General features: G+C 51.4%; 1 long non-coding RNA gene across 2 annotated transcripts; it reads right to left on the reverse strand.

The window, feature by feature from the left end:
- Positions 1-1,651: 1,651 nt before the first annotated feature.
- LOC120385123 lies at positions 1,652-4,639 on the reverse strand. 2 transcript variants are annotated; one of them, XR_005589280.1, is made up of 3 exons: positions 4,164-4,639; positions 2,451-2,922; positions 1,652-1,709 (listed from the first exon to the last, which is right to left on the reverse strand). It is a non-coding gene; the product is annotated as an uncharacterized LOC120385123 (long non-coding RNA). The 2 variants fall into 2 exon arrangements; XR_005589279.1 differs by having other exon boundaries at positions 1,686-1,745.
- Positions 4,640-14,854: the final 10,215 nt, after the last annotated feature.

Genomic DNA, 14,854 nt, shown 5'->3' on the forward strand with positions numbered 1-14,854 from the left:
TGCAGGTTTTGGTCCCTGGTCAATGCAGGTGCTATGGCTGCTGCACAGCTACGTGGTGACTCCTGCAGCCCATCACCAAACTGCGGGGCCATATTCTGCAGGGTGGCCTCCCTGGCTGAGATTCTGGGAGCAGAGAACCCCTGGGTCAGAGAAGGAAAATGGCCCACACAGAACACACTGTCAATGGCTCCCACAGACGTCCCCGTGACACCCGACTGTGCAGCCCAGAAGTTCTCCTGCTCCTTCATTGTCACCGCGGGCAAGAGTCTGGCAATGGGAATGGATTATGCATCTGGGCAAGGAGGAATTGGCCATGGAGGTGGAGGAGGACTTGGCTTTGCCCTCCTTATCCTCCTCCTCATCCAAGTCGTCCTCTTCTGCTTTCTTCTCCATGACCACGTGCTCCATTCCCATGGCCAGGTCCTCCCCCTCCTCCACTTCCTCCTCTCTGGCCAGATCCTCCCTCTCCTCTGTGGCCAGGTTCTCCTCCTCCTTTTCCTCCTCGTCCTCTTCTCTGGTCAGGTCCTCTTCCTCCTGCTCCTTCTCCGTGGCCAGGTTCTCCTCCTTCTCATCTTCCTCTCTGGCCAGGTCCTCTTGCTCCTACTCTTCCATTGCCAGGTCCACCTCCTTCTCTTCTTCTTCCCCCTGCATCGGCACATCCTCATCCTCCTCCATTCCTGGGTCCTCCTAGTCTATAGTCAGGTCCTCTACCTCTTCTTCCGCCTCTTCTTCTTCCCCCTGCATGGCCACATCCTCGTCCTCCTCCATTGCCAGGTCCTCTCCCTTCTCCTCCTCCTGACCCAGATCCTCCTTGTCCTCCTCTGTGGCCTGGTCCTTCTCCATGGCCAGGTCTTCCTCTTTCTCCTCTGGAGCCAGGTCCTCCTCCTCTTCCTCCTGCTCCATGGCCAGGTGCTCCACTCCTGTGGCCAGGTCCTCTTCCTCTTCCTCCACAGGCAGGTGCTCCTCTTCCTGCTCCATGGCCAGGTCCTTCTCTTCTTCCTTTTGCTCCATGATCAGGTGTTCCTTTCTTCCTCTTCCTTTACCTTCTTCTTCCTCCTCCTCAGTGATCAAGTCCTCTTCCTCTTCTGTGCAGAGGTCCTCCTCCTCCTCTTCTGCTGACAAGTTCTCTTCCTCCTCCTCTCCTCTGCTGCAGACACATTCTCCTCCTCCACCTTTCCTCTGCTGCAGACACATTCTCCTCCTCCTCCTTTCCTCTGCTGCAGACACGTTCTCTTCCTCCTCCTCCTCCTCTTCTTCCTCTTCTGCAAACAAGTTCTCCTCCTCCTTTTCCTCTTCTGTAGTCAGATTCTCCTCTTCCTTCTCTTCAGACACATGGGGCGCCTGCTCCGCCGCTGCTTCCTTTTCTGCAGACACATTCTCCTCTTCCTCTTCCTCCTCCTCCTCTTCTTCCTTTTCTGCAAACAGGTTCTCATCCTCCTCCTTGTTCTCTTCTATAGATATTTCCTCCTCCCCCTTCTCCTCTGTGTCCAGGTCTTCCTCCTCCTCAGTGGTAATGTTCTCCTCCTCTTTCATCACTAGCTCCTCCACCTCCTCCTCTTTTTCACTAATCAGGACTTGCTCTTCCTGCTTCTCCTCCTCCTCTGTCTTTAGATCTTCCTCCTTTTCCTCTCTTTCTGTGTCAGGGTCTTCATCCTCCTCTGTCTTTTCCTCAGGGGCAAAGTCCTTCTCTGACTGGTCTGTGGGGGTCTCTGCATCAGAGAGACAAGGGCAGAGGGTGACTCTTGCTGGGGAGGGGGGAAGAGGAAGGACAGGGGTGAGAAGGGATGGGGAGAGCAGATTTAATGTTTCTCCCTCCCATGTAAGCATCGAAAGGCAGAGAGATCCCCACAGTGTCCCTCTCACACACCCCTCAGCCCCAGGACCCATTGCAGAGAGATCCCCACACTGCCCCGTCCACAGACCCCTCAGCCCCAATGACCCATGGCAGAGAGATCCCCACACTGCCCATCCCACAGACCCATCAGCCCTATGCCCCCATGGCAGAGAGATCCCCACACTGCCCATCCCACAGACCCCTCAGCCCCAGTGCCCAATGGCAGAGAGATCCCCACACTGCCCCTCCCACAGACCCCTCAGTCCCAGGGCCCCATGGCAGAGAGATCCCCACACTGCCCCTCAGTCCCAGAGCCCCATGGCAGAGAGTTCCCCACACTGCCCCTCCCATAGACCCTCAGCCCTGTGGCCCCATGGCAGAGTGGGCCCTTCACTGTCCCATCCTCCCTGGGAGTTGCTCCAAATCATCAGGGACCCACTTCCCAGAAGCTCCCCCCATGCCCCATTGCAGGGGGTGGCTCTGCAACTCCCGCTGATGTCATTGAGCTCACGTGGCTCTGGCCAGACCCCTGGGCTGGGATCCCCACAATGACTGGGACAGAGCGACTGGGTGTTAATGGCCCTTGCTCCTCCCCATGCCCAGGGGGTCTCCTCACCTGCAGTGGAGGACCACTCAGCCTCCGTGTTGCAGAGAACCTCCAGAGAGTAGCTGCTCTCCTCTCCGGCAACAGTTAAGCAGCTGAGGCAGCGATCCCCCAGCTCCTGCCCTGGGAATGCCTCCTGCTGGCCCACGCAGCTGGGATGAGGGATGCCTTCCAGCAGAAGCAAACCCAGAGCTGCGTTGCCTGGCTCCTGCCATGGGCTGAGTCCTGCCTGCCCAGATTGAACTTAGGCCACCTCCATCTCGGCCTGGATGTTGTCTCTCTCTGCTCAGCACCAGCCCTGGGGGCTGGTTTCCTCCCAGTGAGCAAGGCCGAGCAGGACCATCTCCTGGGGTGGCCGGGGCCTGCTTCCCATGCCATGCGGATGGAGGGGCAGCTCTCTGTCTGGGGACGCTGGCAGCTGGTCCCCTCTGGCTCCGGGGCCACCTTCCTCCTGAGATACCTTCTCAGCACGTCCATCCTGGAACTGAGCAGGGAGCAGCCGTGAGTCTGGGGCAACAAAGCCTCTCAGCAATGGGCCTGTCTTGCCTCAGGGGGAATGGAACCTGGGTCCTTAGAATCATAGAATCTCAGGGTTGGAAGGGACCTCAGGAGGTATCTAGTCCAACCCCCTGCTCAAAGCAGGACCAACCCCAACTTAATCATCCCGGCCAGGGCTTTGTCAAGCCGGGCCCTAAAAACCTCTGAGGATGGAGATTCCACCTAGGGAACCCATTCCAGTGCTTCACCATCCTCCTAGTGAAATAGTGTTTCCTAACATCCAACCTAGACCTCCCCCACTGCAACTTGAGACCATTGCTCCTTGTTCTGTCATCTGCCACCACTGAGAACAGCTGAGCTCCATCCTCTTTGGAACCCCCCTTCAGGTAATTGAAAGCTGCTATCAAATCCCCTCACTTTTCTCTTCTGCAGACTAAACAATCCCAGTTCCTCAGCCTCTCCTCATAAGTCATGTGCTCCAGCCCCCTAATCATTTTTGTTGCCCTCCGCTGGACTCTTTCCAATTTCTCCACATCCTTCTTGTAGTGTGGGGCCCAAAACTGAACACAGTACTCCACATGAGGCCTCACCAATGTCGAATAGAGGGGAATGATCACGTCCCTTGATCTGCTGGCAATGCGTCTACTTATACAGCCCAAAATGCCATTAGCCTTCTTGGCAACAAGAGCACACTGCTGACTCATATCTAGTTTCTTGTCCACTGTAATCCCCAGGTCCTTTTTTGCAGAACTGCTGCTTAGCCAGGCGGTTCCCAGCCTGTAACGGTGCATGGGATTCTTCCGTCCGAAGTGCAGGACTCTCTTGGCCCCTGCTGACTCCACCCCAGGGGGCCCCTCCTAGTGCCTGAGTCACAAGGGCTGCTGTGCCCTGGGGAAGTGTTTGGTGCCCAATAACAGACTAGGATTGTCATCCAGGCACAAGGGTACAAATCTATCACAATCTCCCAGTAACAACACAACAAGTGAGGGAGCTTATTGGGCAGAGGGAAGAAAGGCCTGGGGTTAAGGAAAGAACAGGAGCAACTAGACTAGTAACCCATCAACAATCACAGCATTGACAAGGGGCCCGACCCGCCCCAACCAGCTCCCTCCCAGCCCCTGCGCAGCAGAATGGGAGTTGAGTATCAGTTCTCTAGGGGCTGATGCTGCCCTGTGCTCCTTGGCCGGCTTGAAATTCACAAGGAAAACAAGCAAAAGGGATTCTTACCGGGTCTTCGGTCTGAGTGTCAATGGGCACCTCCCAGGCTGTGACGCGTCTCCCTCAGCTCCACTCCACCAACAGCCAACAACCGAATGGAAACCAACCCCTTTGTCTCCGAGCGCTGGCTTCTGATTGGCTCCCTCTGCTCCACTCCACCAACAGCCAATAACCAAATGTAAACTGACCCCTTTGTCTCCGAGCGCTGACTTCTGATTGGCTCTGGTAGTAGCTCCCCGCATGTTCCGTCTCCGCCCGGCATTCCAGGCATGCTGGGAAGCGGTATCCTGAGCCCTGCAGCCATTGCAGTGGCGGCTTAACGCACAGGGGGCCCATGCCCAGGGGCCTCGGGCAACTCGGGGGGCCCTGGGAAAATCTCACCATGCTCGGGCAGCATGATTTCGTTGGTGATTGTCTTGCCTGGCATCAACAACGCTTCTGCTCTCACTCGTTTTCCATCTCACCACTGGGCTGGACTCTTTCCCCTCTTCCCCTCCCTCTCCACCCCCACATTTCTTTCCCCTTGGTGCCAAACACAACACAAGAGGGAAAAACAAAAGTTATCATCACAATCTGCCGTGATGGCTAGGCTCTCCTTCTCGCATCACCCACACCCCAGGGCTTACCCTGAACCCCCTTTGCATGATGTTGTCACAGCTACAATTGGAAAGCACCCCACTGCTCCTGCACCCAGCATAGTCACGCTGCACAAGAGACTCTTGTCCCTTCCACTGGTATTAACCCCACAGAGCCCCAGGTCCAGCTAGGATGCACCTTATTTTTCTTTAGTACTGGGGTTCTCGTCCTCTCCTTCCTATCTCTCTTGGACTCCATCTGTGGGAGTGGACAGGGAAGTGTTACAGACACACAGACCCTCCCCCAGCTCTCTCTGCACCCTGGGCTCACACCTGGTTGTCTCCCCAATCCTTGGCGCTGTCCAGCATGCCTCCCCCTGCAGAAGTCATAGAATCATAGAATATCATGGTTGGAAGAGACCTCAGGAGGTATCTAGCCCAGCCCCCTGCTCAAATCAGGACCAATTCCCAACTAAAGCATCCCAGCCAGGGCTTTGTCAAGCCTGACCTTAAAAACCTCTAAGGAAGGAGATTCCACCACCTCCTAGGAACCCATTCCAGTGCTTCACCACTCTGTGAGTGAAAAGTTTTTCCTGATATCCAACCTAAACCTCCCACACTGCAACTTGAGACCATTACTCCTTGTTCTGTCATTGGGTACCACTGAGAACAGTCTAGATCCATCCTCTCTGGAACCCCCTTTCAGGTAGTTGAAAGCAGCTATCAAATCCCCTGCTCATTCATCTCTTCTGCAGACTAAACAATCCCAGTTTCCTCAGCCTCTCCTCATAAGTCATGTGCTCCAGCCCCCTAATCATTTTTGTTGCTCTCTGCTGGACTCTTTCCAATTTTTCACATCCTTCTTGTACTGTGGGGCCCAAAACTGGACACAGTACTCCAGATGAGGCCTCACCAATGTCAAATAGAGGGGAATGATCACATCCCTCGATCTGCTGGCTATGCCCCTATTTATACAGCCCAAAGTGCCATTAGCCTTCTTGGCAACAAGGCCACACTGTCGACTCATATCCAACTTCTCGTCCACTGTAACTCCTAGGTCCTTTTCTGCAGAACTGCTTCCTAGCCATTCGGTCTCTAGTCTGTAACAGTGAATGGGATTCTTACGTCCTAAGTGCAGGACTCTGCACTTCTCCTTGTTGAACCTCATCAGGTTTCTTTATCTAGGTCCCTCTGTATCCTATCCCTACCTCCACTGTATCTACCACTCCTCCAAGTTTAGTGTCATCAGCAAACTTGCTGAGAGTGCAGTCCATGCCATCCTCCAGATCGTTAATGAAGATATTGAACAAAACCGGCCCCAGCACCGACTCTTGGGGCACTCCACTTGAAACGGGCTGCCAACTAGACATGGAGCCGTTGATCACTACCTGTTGAGCCTGACGATCTAGCCAGATTTCTATCCACCTTATAGTCCAATCATCCAGCCCACAGTTCTTTAACTTGCTGGCAAGAATACTGTGGAGACCATATCAAAAGTTTTGCTAGAGTCAAGGAATAACACATCCACTGCTTTCCCCTCACCCACAGACCCAGTTATCTCCTCATAGAAGGCAATTAGGTTAGTCAGGCATGACTTGCCCTTGGTGAATCCATGCTGGCTGTTCCTGATCACTTTCCTCGCCTCTAAGTGCTTCAGAATTGATTCCTTGAGGACCTGCTCCATGATTTTTCCAGGGACTGAGGTGAGGCTGACTGGCCTGTAGTTCCCTGGATCCTCCTCCTTCCCTTTTTTAAAGATGGGCACTATAGTAGCCTTTTTCCAGTCATCCAGGACCTCCCCCATTCACCATGAGTTTTCAAAGATAATGGCCAATGGCTCTGCAATCACATCCAGCAACTCCTTTAGCACCCTTGGATGCAGCGCATCCAGCCCCATGGACTTGTGCTCTTCCAATTTTTCTAAAAAGTCCCGAACCACTTCTTTCTCCACAGAGGGCTGGTCACCTTCTCTCCATACTGTGCTGCCCAGTGCAGCAGTCTGGGAGTTGACCTTGTTTGTGGAGACAGAGGCAAAAAATCATTCAGTACATTAGCTTTTCCACATCCTCTGTCACTAGGTTGCCTCCTCATTCAGGAAGGAGCCCACACTTTCCTTGACTTTCTTCTTGTTGCTAACATACCTGAAGAAATCCTTCTTGTTACTCTTAACATCCCTTGCTAGTTGCAACTCCAAGTGTGATTTGGACTTCCTGATTTCACTCCTACATGCCTGAGCAATATTTTTATAGTCCTCCCTGGTCAATTGTCCAATCTTCCACTTTTTTTAAGCTTCTTTTTTGCGTTTAAGATCAGCAAGGATTTCACTGTTAAGCCAAGCTGGTTGCCTGCCATATTTACTATTCTTTCTACAGATCAGGATGGTTTTTTCCTGCAATCTCAATAAGGATTCTTTAAAATACAGCCAGCTCTCCTGGACTCCTCTCCCCTCATGTTATTCTCCCAGGATCCTGCCCATCAGCTTCCTGAGGAGTCAAAGTCTGCTTTTCTGAAGTCCAGGGTCTGTATTCTGCTGCTCTCCTTTTTTCCTTGTGTCAGGATCCTGAACTCGACCATGTCATGGTCACTGCATCCCAGGTTCCCATCCACTTTTGCTTCCCCTACTAACTCTTCTCTGTTTATGAGCAGCAGGTCAAGAACAGCTTTGCCCCTAGTTGGTTCCTCCAGCACTTGCACCAGGAACTTGTCCCCTACACTTTCCAGAAACTTCCTGGATTGTCTGTGCACTGCTGTATTGCTCTCCCAGCAGATATCAGGGTGATTAAAGTCTACCATGAGAACAAGGGCCTGCGATCTAGTAACTTCTGCTAGTTGCCGGAAGAAAGCCTTGTCCACCTCATCCCCCTGGTCTGGTGGTCTATAGCAGACTACCACCACGACATCACCCTTGTTGCTCACACTTCTAAACTTAATCCAGAGACTCTCAGGTTTTTCTGCAGTTTCATCCTGGAGCTCTGAGCAGTCATACTGCTCTCTTACATACAATGCAACTCCCCCATCTTTTCTGCCCTGCCTGTCCTTCCTGAACAGTTTATATCCATCCATGACAGTACGCCAGACATGTGAGTTATCCCACCAAGTCTCTGTTAGTCCAAGTCACCTGGTCTCATCTTAGACTCCATCTTCATATTGCTCTTCTCCTTCCCAGAACTCCGGCTCTGCTCCTCAGACCTGTCTGTTGTGTATTTGGTTGTCATGGGTTTTGTTACTATGGCAACTGAGTTAGACTATTAAGGGATAGCTCAGCCTGTTTCAACCGGCTGAGTGAGCTCTCTGTATATCTGTAAATAAAATGGAGGTTTTGGTTAGCGGCCTGCTCTCTGGCCTCAGGTGATTGCTTCCTACACCGGCTGCCCCAAGGATATAACACTGGCGACGAGGATGGGATTCCGGTGCTGCTCCAGTAACAGAAGGAAGTAGAAGTTAAGGTAAAGAACAAACAAACAAAAAAGCTGCTTGTTTGCACTGACTGTGAAAGTGAAACTAAAAATCATGGCTACTCTGACCAGGCCCCTGGAGCCTTTTGATGAGAATACAGAGCAGTGGCATGTGTATACTGAGCGTTTTGAGCTTTTTGGTATTGCAAATGACATTACAGAAGCGAAGAAGGTGCCAATATTCTTAACTGTTGTAGGGGCTAAAACCTACTCTCTGCTACGCAGCTTACTACACCCTGTTAAGCCTGAGACTAAATCTTACAGTGACATTGTGGAAATCCTGGGGTCTCATTTCTCCCCAAAACCACTGGTAATTGCTGAAAGATATAGGTTCCACAAAAGAGACCAAAAGGAAGATGAAACAGTTGTACAATTTGTAGCCATTTTAAGAAAGCTAGCAGAACACTGTGAATTTAAAGAGATGTTAAATGATGCCCTGCGTGACAGGTTAGTGTGTGGCCTCTGCAGTGAAGCTATACGGAAGCGCCTACTGACAGAGGCTCAGCTTACATTACAGAAGGCTGTTGATATTGCTGTCTCCATGGAACTGGCTACAAGGGAGGCACAATACATCGGTGTATCCTAGGGTGCAAAAAGTGTCACAAGAACTGACCCACAAAACGGTGCAGAGTCAAGAATGTTACCGCTGTGGTAAGCTGGGTCACCAGGCATCAGAACGCTGGTATAAGGACCTGGTGTGTCGACACTGTGGCAAAAAGGGACACATTGAGTATGCCTGTAAACAAAAGAAAAAGAGGCCTGTGGTCTGGCCGACAAAAGAGGAACCTTGCATACCCTAGAGCAGACCCAGGATGATCAAGGTGACACCTCCTCACAACAGGAAGTGCCACTGCATGTTTTGTCTTTGGCAGCGGGCTCACATTAATACTGGGTAACCCCTTATTGGAGGGCAAACCTATATGCATGGAACTAGACACCGGTGCAGCTGTCTTGCTGGTTCCTGAGACTGTGTATAAGGAAAAGCTACAGCATCTTCCGCTTAAGGCAACAAAAACTGTTCTGAAGACGTATACAGGTGAAGCTGTGCCCATGTTGGGCACTATTGATGTTAAGGTGGAGCTCAATGGACAGGCGGCTAAATTGCCACTGTTTGTGGTGAGAGGTGACTACCCAGCCTTAATGGGTAGGTCTTGGCTTGGGAAGATTCAGCTGAACTGGGCAGAAGTGCACCGGATGACTAAAGAAGAAACCAGTCTAACCCCTATACTAAGGAAACATGCTGCTGTTTTTGGAGATGATTTGGGAAGTATGAAGGGAATCACTGTGACATTGAACATTAAACCTGGCAGTCCACCAAAATATCTGAAAGCCCGAACTGTGCCATATGCCATCAGGCCAAAAGTTGAAGCAGACCTGGAGCGCCTGGTCACCAATGGAGTCCTAATACCAGTTACCCATAGCTCATGGGCCACTCCTATCGTTCCAATAGTGAAGAAAGATGGCTCTCTCCGGATTTGCGGTGATTTTAAAGTCACTGTCAACCCAGTGTTGTGTGCAGAGCAATACCGCTTCCCCGCATCGATGACCTCTTCGCAGGCCTGGCTGGGGGACAAAAGTTCAGTAAGATTGATCTGAGTCAAGCATATTTACAGATGCACGTCGATGAAAAGTCCCAAGAGCTGTTGACTATTGTGACTCATAAGGGCTTTATCGATACTGTCGCCTACCCTTCGGAATTATACTTCCAGAGCTAAATGGGTCCCGGCCACAGTCATCACTCAAACAGGACCTGTTTCCTATACAGTCTGGACTGCAGAGAATCTTACCTGGCGGCAACATGTAGATCAGCTGTTGCCAGGTCATGCCAGTCTTCAGGACCCATCTGCAGTTGAGGGGTCTGACTTCACCCCTCCTGGTGAGACACCGAATCATGAGTCACCTGTTCCTGACTGTTCTCCTCCATTACTGCCTGCAGCTGAGATCCCTTTGCCCAGCACGAGCTGATACCACCTCCTCACCTATTCGTGCTGCGGACCCTGAGCCCCTAGTACTTTCGGGTGCAACAACACCAGAAGTTCGCCGTAATCCACCTAGAGACAGAAGGCCTCCTCATCGGCTGGATCTTTAGTTAGGGCGAACCCACGGTTATGGGGCAAAATAATCCCCAGGGTTTAGCCGGGAATGGAGGCAGTCTACCTTCCTTCTCTAGTTTAGTGTGTGTTTTATTTAGGGGATGTTCTTATTAGGGGGGGAGGAATATGTTGTGTATTTGGTTGTCATGGGTTTTGTTACTATGGCAACTGAGTTAGACTATTAAGGGATAGCTCAGCCGGTTTCAACCGGCTGAGTGAGCTCTCTGTATATCTGTAAATAAAATGGAGGTTTTGGTTAGCTGCCTGCTCTCTGGCCTCAAGTGATTGCTTCCTACACCGGCTGCCCCAAGGATATAACACTGTCTGTCCTCAGCTCTGCAGGCAGAGGGGAAGGGGCATCGTGGGAACACACACGCCCCATTCCAGACACCACATGGCATCCACAGGGCTACCAAACCGTGTCACCTTTGGCCAAAAACCACACCCCACTCCAAGGGAGCAAAATGCCTTTGTGAGCCCAGCACACACACCCACACCAAGCCCAGCCAAACTGGGAGCTTGCCCCCGCTTCCCTGGGCTCACGGATGGAGAAGTTTGGTGGGTAGTGGGGCCCCGAGGGCCTGGCTCAGTGTGTGAATGAGTGACTGGTATATATGAGGGGGGCCGGAGTGTGGGGTTGGGAGTCCAGGAGGACCCAAGGGAAGGGACTAGGGGGATTAGGGGTAGAGGAGGGTAGGGTTACCAAGGTGCACTGTGGGAATGGGGGATTTAGAGACCCCAGAGAGGATGGGTGGGGTGGGTTGAAGGGCCCCACGGGGGCTGAAAAGGGGACCCTGGCAGGTTGGGGGGAGCAGAGAGTGGAGATGAGGCACTCACACACTGGGGATGGAGGGGGCCGTGGGGTGACAGGGACATGGGACCCAACCCTGGAGAAATGGGTTGGAGTTGATGGGGCGGGGTGGGAGGATGACACTCGGGGAGGCAGCACATTGACAGGGCAAAGGAAAAGGCCACAGAGAGAAGACAGGGTGGGGAGGGTGCGCTGGGGATGAGGGGAGGCTGGGGTGAACTACGGGGAGTTTGGGTAGCAGGACTGAGGGGTTCCCAGGGGGGCAGGGCAGGGCTGGGGGAGGGGGTGGATGGGGGGCTTGAAGGGACCCAGGGACAGGGCATGTTGGGGGGTTGAGGGGGATGTCAGGGCCCTTTTCTGGAGGGCCAAAATCTCAGTATTCTAGTAGCTTGTTTGCTGACCAGATGTATTTATTATTTGCAGGTTCTTTGTGCTGCTACTTATGGGCAGTTTCCTCCTTCCCTCCCCCATCAGCTAGGTAATTTGCATTCACACAGAGGCTTTCTTGGCTTGCCTCTGGATCCAATGCTATCAGCAGCTCAGAGACTGTTTTAAAAGGGACAGGTTCCACTTCCTCCAGAGTTCCGATTACTTTTCACTTTCATCTCCTGCTCCGAAACACACAGAGATCTGAAAAAGAAAGCACAATCTATTCTGGCTCCTGTTGGAGCCCTAACAGGATTTTAATGAAGTACCATGTTTTGTTTGCATTTCTTTTACCCCTTCTCCAATATACACTGCACATGTCCTGGGAAATCATTTAACCTCCATTATATCAGCCATATTAATTTTACACAAGCTGTGACTGCCTCCCCATGCCCACAGAGTTTTCATGCACCCCCAAAGTGACAGATCCCCCAGAGCCACCCCAAGGCTCAGTGTGCCAATCATTGCTCCCCTTTTCCTTTTCCTGTGCGCACACAATTCTATTTGGTCTAACATCCCTTGCACTGTGATTACTCTTTTTACACAACTGTATCCCGATTACCAGGGGCGGCTCCAGACCCCAGGACGCCAAGCATGTGCTTGGGGCGGCATGCCGCGGGGGGCACTCTGCCGGGAGGTCCACCAGAGCCACGGGACCGGCAACCGGCAGAGCTCCCCCCGCGTCATGTCGCCGTGCTTGGGGCAGCTAAATGTCTAGAGCCGCCCCTGATCCTCAAGCAGCTCAGTGGATGGGAATCTTAGAGTCACCCTGGTGCTTTAGGAGCAGAAACCCCCACAGAGCTTCCATGCAATTGGCACTTTGCCATCACTGCTCAGGACTGTAACCTGTGCAGGGAGACTGGCTGGGCCATATGCCAGCTGGGCATGAGCAAAGCAGCAGGGGTGAAAGGCAAACGTGGGGAGTGAACCCAGGGCCTTATACATGTGAATCAGGCACTGTACCACTGAGCCACATCCCCAAACAGGCCTTCTTTGCTGACTGTTACACTCAGAGCCTGCCTCTTTCCAACGCATCCAGTGGCTTATAAGCTTCACGGGAAACCCTTTCCCCCCAGTCATGCTCTCGTGCAGGTTGCTGGTTCTTAGGGGTCACTTTGCAGCAGGGCCAGATTCGATGTGTGGGGCGGAGAGAGTGTGCGCGCCCTGGACTCAAGGTTAGCTCAAAAAAAAAAAAGGCAAGGGAAAAACTGCTGGCTGGGAGCTGAATATGCAGGACAAAGGGTTGGGATTCTTCTCCGCTCAGATTTGTTATGGAGCTGGCAGTCTCCCAAATGATGGTCTGTTCCTTCCCTCAAAATGCCGGCTAACCCTCTCCTTTTCAATTTAAAGCTCCATGAAAGGAAAAAAATAATGAGGAAGAAAGCATAGATGCTATGGATGTACTTAAGAAAGGAGCTGGAGAGATAAAGGACCAAAGGAAGGAAAGTATCAATGTTTCTGCCTGGTTTTAAACCAGGGATCTTTTGCAAGTTAGGCAAATGTGATAACCACTAGACTACAGAAACCAGCTGCTGTCAATTTTGGGGCCCTTTTCTAAGGCTTTCTCAGTAGCTGCTACACCAGTTGATTTGCCTTTGAAGAACAGGAAACAAAGGGCACCAAGAACTTATGTTTTTTGGATGAGCCAAGAAAAGGGAGTAGCATTGTCCCCCTCGGGTAGGCCCTGTTCAATTCCAGGTCAGAAAGCAAAACTCTTCTGCAAGAATATCCAAAAAATATTGTGTTTCACTTCACTTCATAAGTACAGTTGTGTGGCAATTAAATGATGACTCTAAAGTTTCATAAAAGCAAAGAACATTAAACAAAATAGTGTGGGAAATACAGATGTATCTGAGAAAATGGCTTGGAATGAAGGAAGACAAAAATTGATGGGTCGAGAGAACAGGCCCTGTTTCCCCCTGGTTTGGAGCTTCTCTCACAACTACTGGAATAGCAAAGCTAAGCAAATGGGGTTCTATTGTTGCACAGGAGATTGAAGTGAGGCCATTTTCTCCAGATGGTCATGTCAGCAGTGGGATTTGAAACCACGTCTCTATGCAGAGACCAGAACACCCAAGAGATAGGAAAAAAGTGTCTTGAAACTAGCACTTTCGACCAGTCCACCATCCTGCTGCTACAAAGACTCTGACTTATGAACCCTAGTTTTTGTTAATAATTGATGAACTCTTTAGGGCGGTCGAGTTGGCACATCTCTTTCAAAAATGGCCATCTACGTGACCAGGGAGAGGCGGTTGGCCAATGGAGACTCCTGCGACTGTGGGGCTTGTTTCCGATCCTTAGTCCATTCACGTCTCTGGGCGGAGTTCCTCTGGGCGGCGTCCGCTGGCTCCCTTGACGCCTTTGAGGAGCGGTGGGCGCTGTCCGGGGTTCTCTGCTCGGTGTCCCCGTCAGGCTCCCTTCTTATGACCCTTTGACCGCACTCCTGTCCCTGTTCTTTTATTAGTTGTCCCCCGCAATTAGTGGGTTTCTGAGGCCCTGTGGAACCTCCCCTTAGGATGGGGGGGGGATCCGTTAGCATGGGGCGGGCTTTGCCCGCCCCGTTTCCTGGAAACCCAATAGATACATGGTCTTTCTCTCTCACACACCCCCCACCCGCTTTGTTCTCCTTGGCTATGATGCAATCAGAATGCTTCAATGGAATTATTTCTCTAACATCCCATCATACCAAATAGGAACTCCTGGAGACCTTCTACAGCACAGCTGAATTTTAGACCCACTCACCCAGACCTAAAGTTACACGTTTCCTGGAGTTCCATGAGTTCTGTGGTGTTGTAATCTTCCCGCTCATGTTTTAAGTGAACAAAAGATGGGTGCTGGCATTCTGAGACAGTAATGGTGAACCTCAAAATCCTGCCCTGGGGGCCAGACAGTTAAGCAACCAGCACCCACAACCTCTACCATGATAGCATCCTGTCTGGGAACAACTCACTGATCAATAGCTGGGGTGTGAAATCCTCATTTCTGTGTTGTTCTATCACTGTAGTCCCCATTTTCCTATTGCTTGTCTGTATAATCTCTGTCTGGTGCTGTGATTCTTTCTGTCTGCTGTATAATTAATTTGTTGAGTGTAAACCAATTAAGGTGGTGGGGTATAATTGGTTAGATAATCATGTTACACTATGTTAGGATTGGTTAGTTACATTTCAGTAAAATGCTTGGTTAAGGTATAGCTAAGCAGAACTCCAGTTTTACTATATAGTCTGCAGTCAATCAGGAAGTAAGGGGAATGGGAATGGGGGTAGGGAATTGGAATTATGTTTTGCTAAGGGGAATAGGAACAGGGAAGGGAACAGGGACACAGGCAAGGCTCTGTGGTGTC

The sequence above is a fragment of the Mauremys reevesii genome, linkage group 17, assembly GCF_016161935.1.
Source record: "Mauremys reevesii isolate NIE-2019 linkage group 17, ASM1616193v1, whole genome shotgun sequence".
NCBI classification, from domain to species: Eukaryota; Metazoa; Chordata; order Testudines; family Geoemydidae; genus Mauremys; species Mauremys reevesii.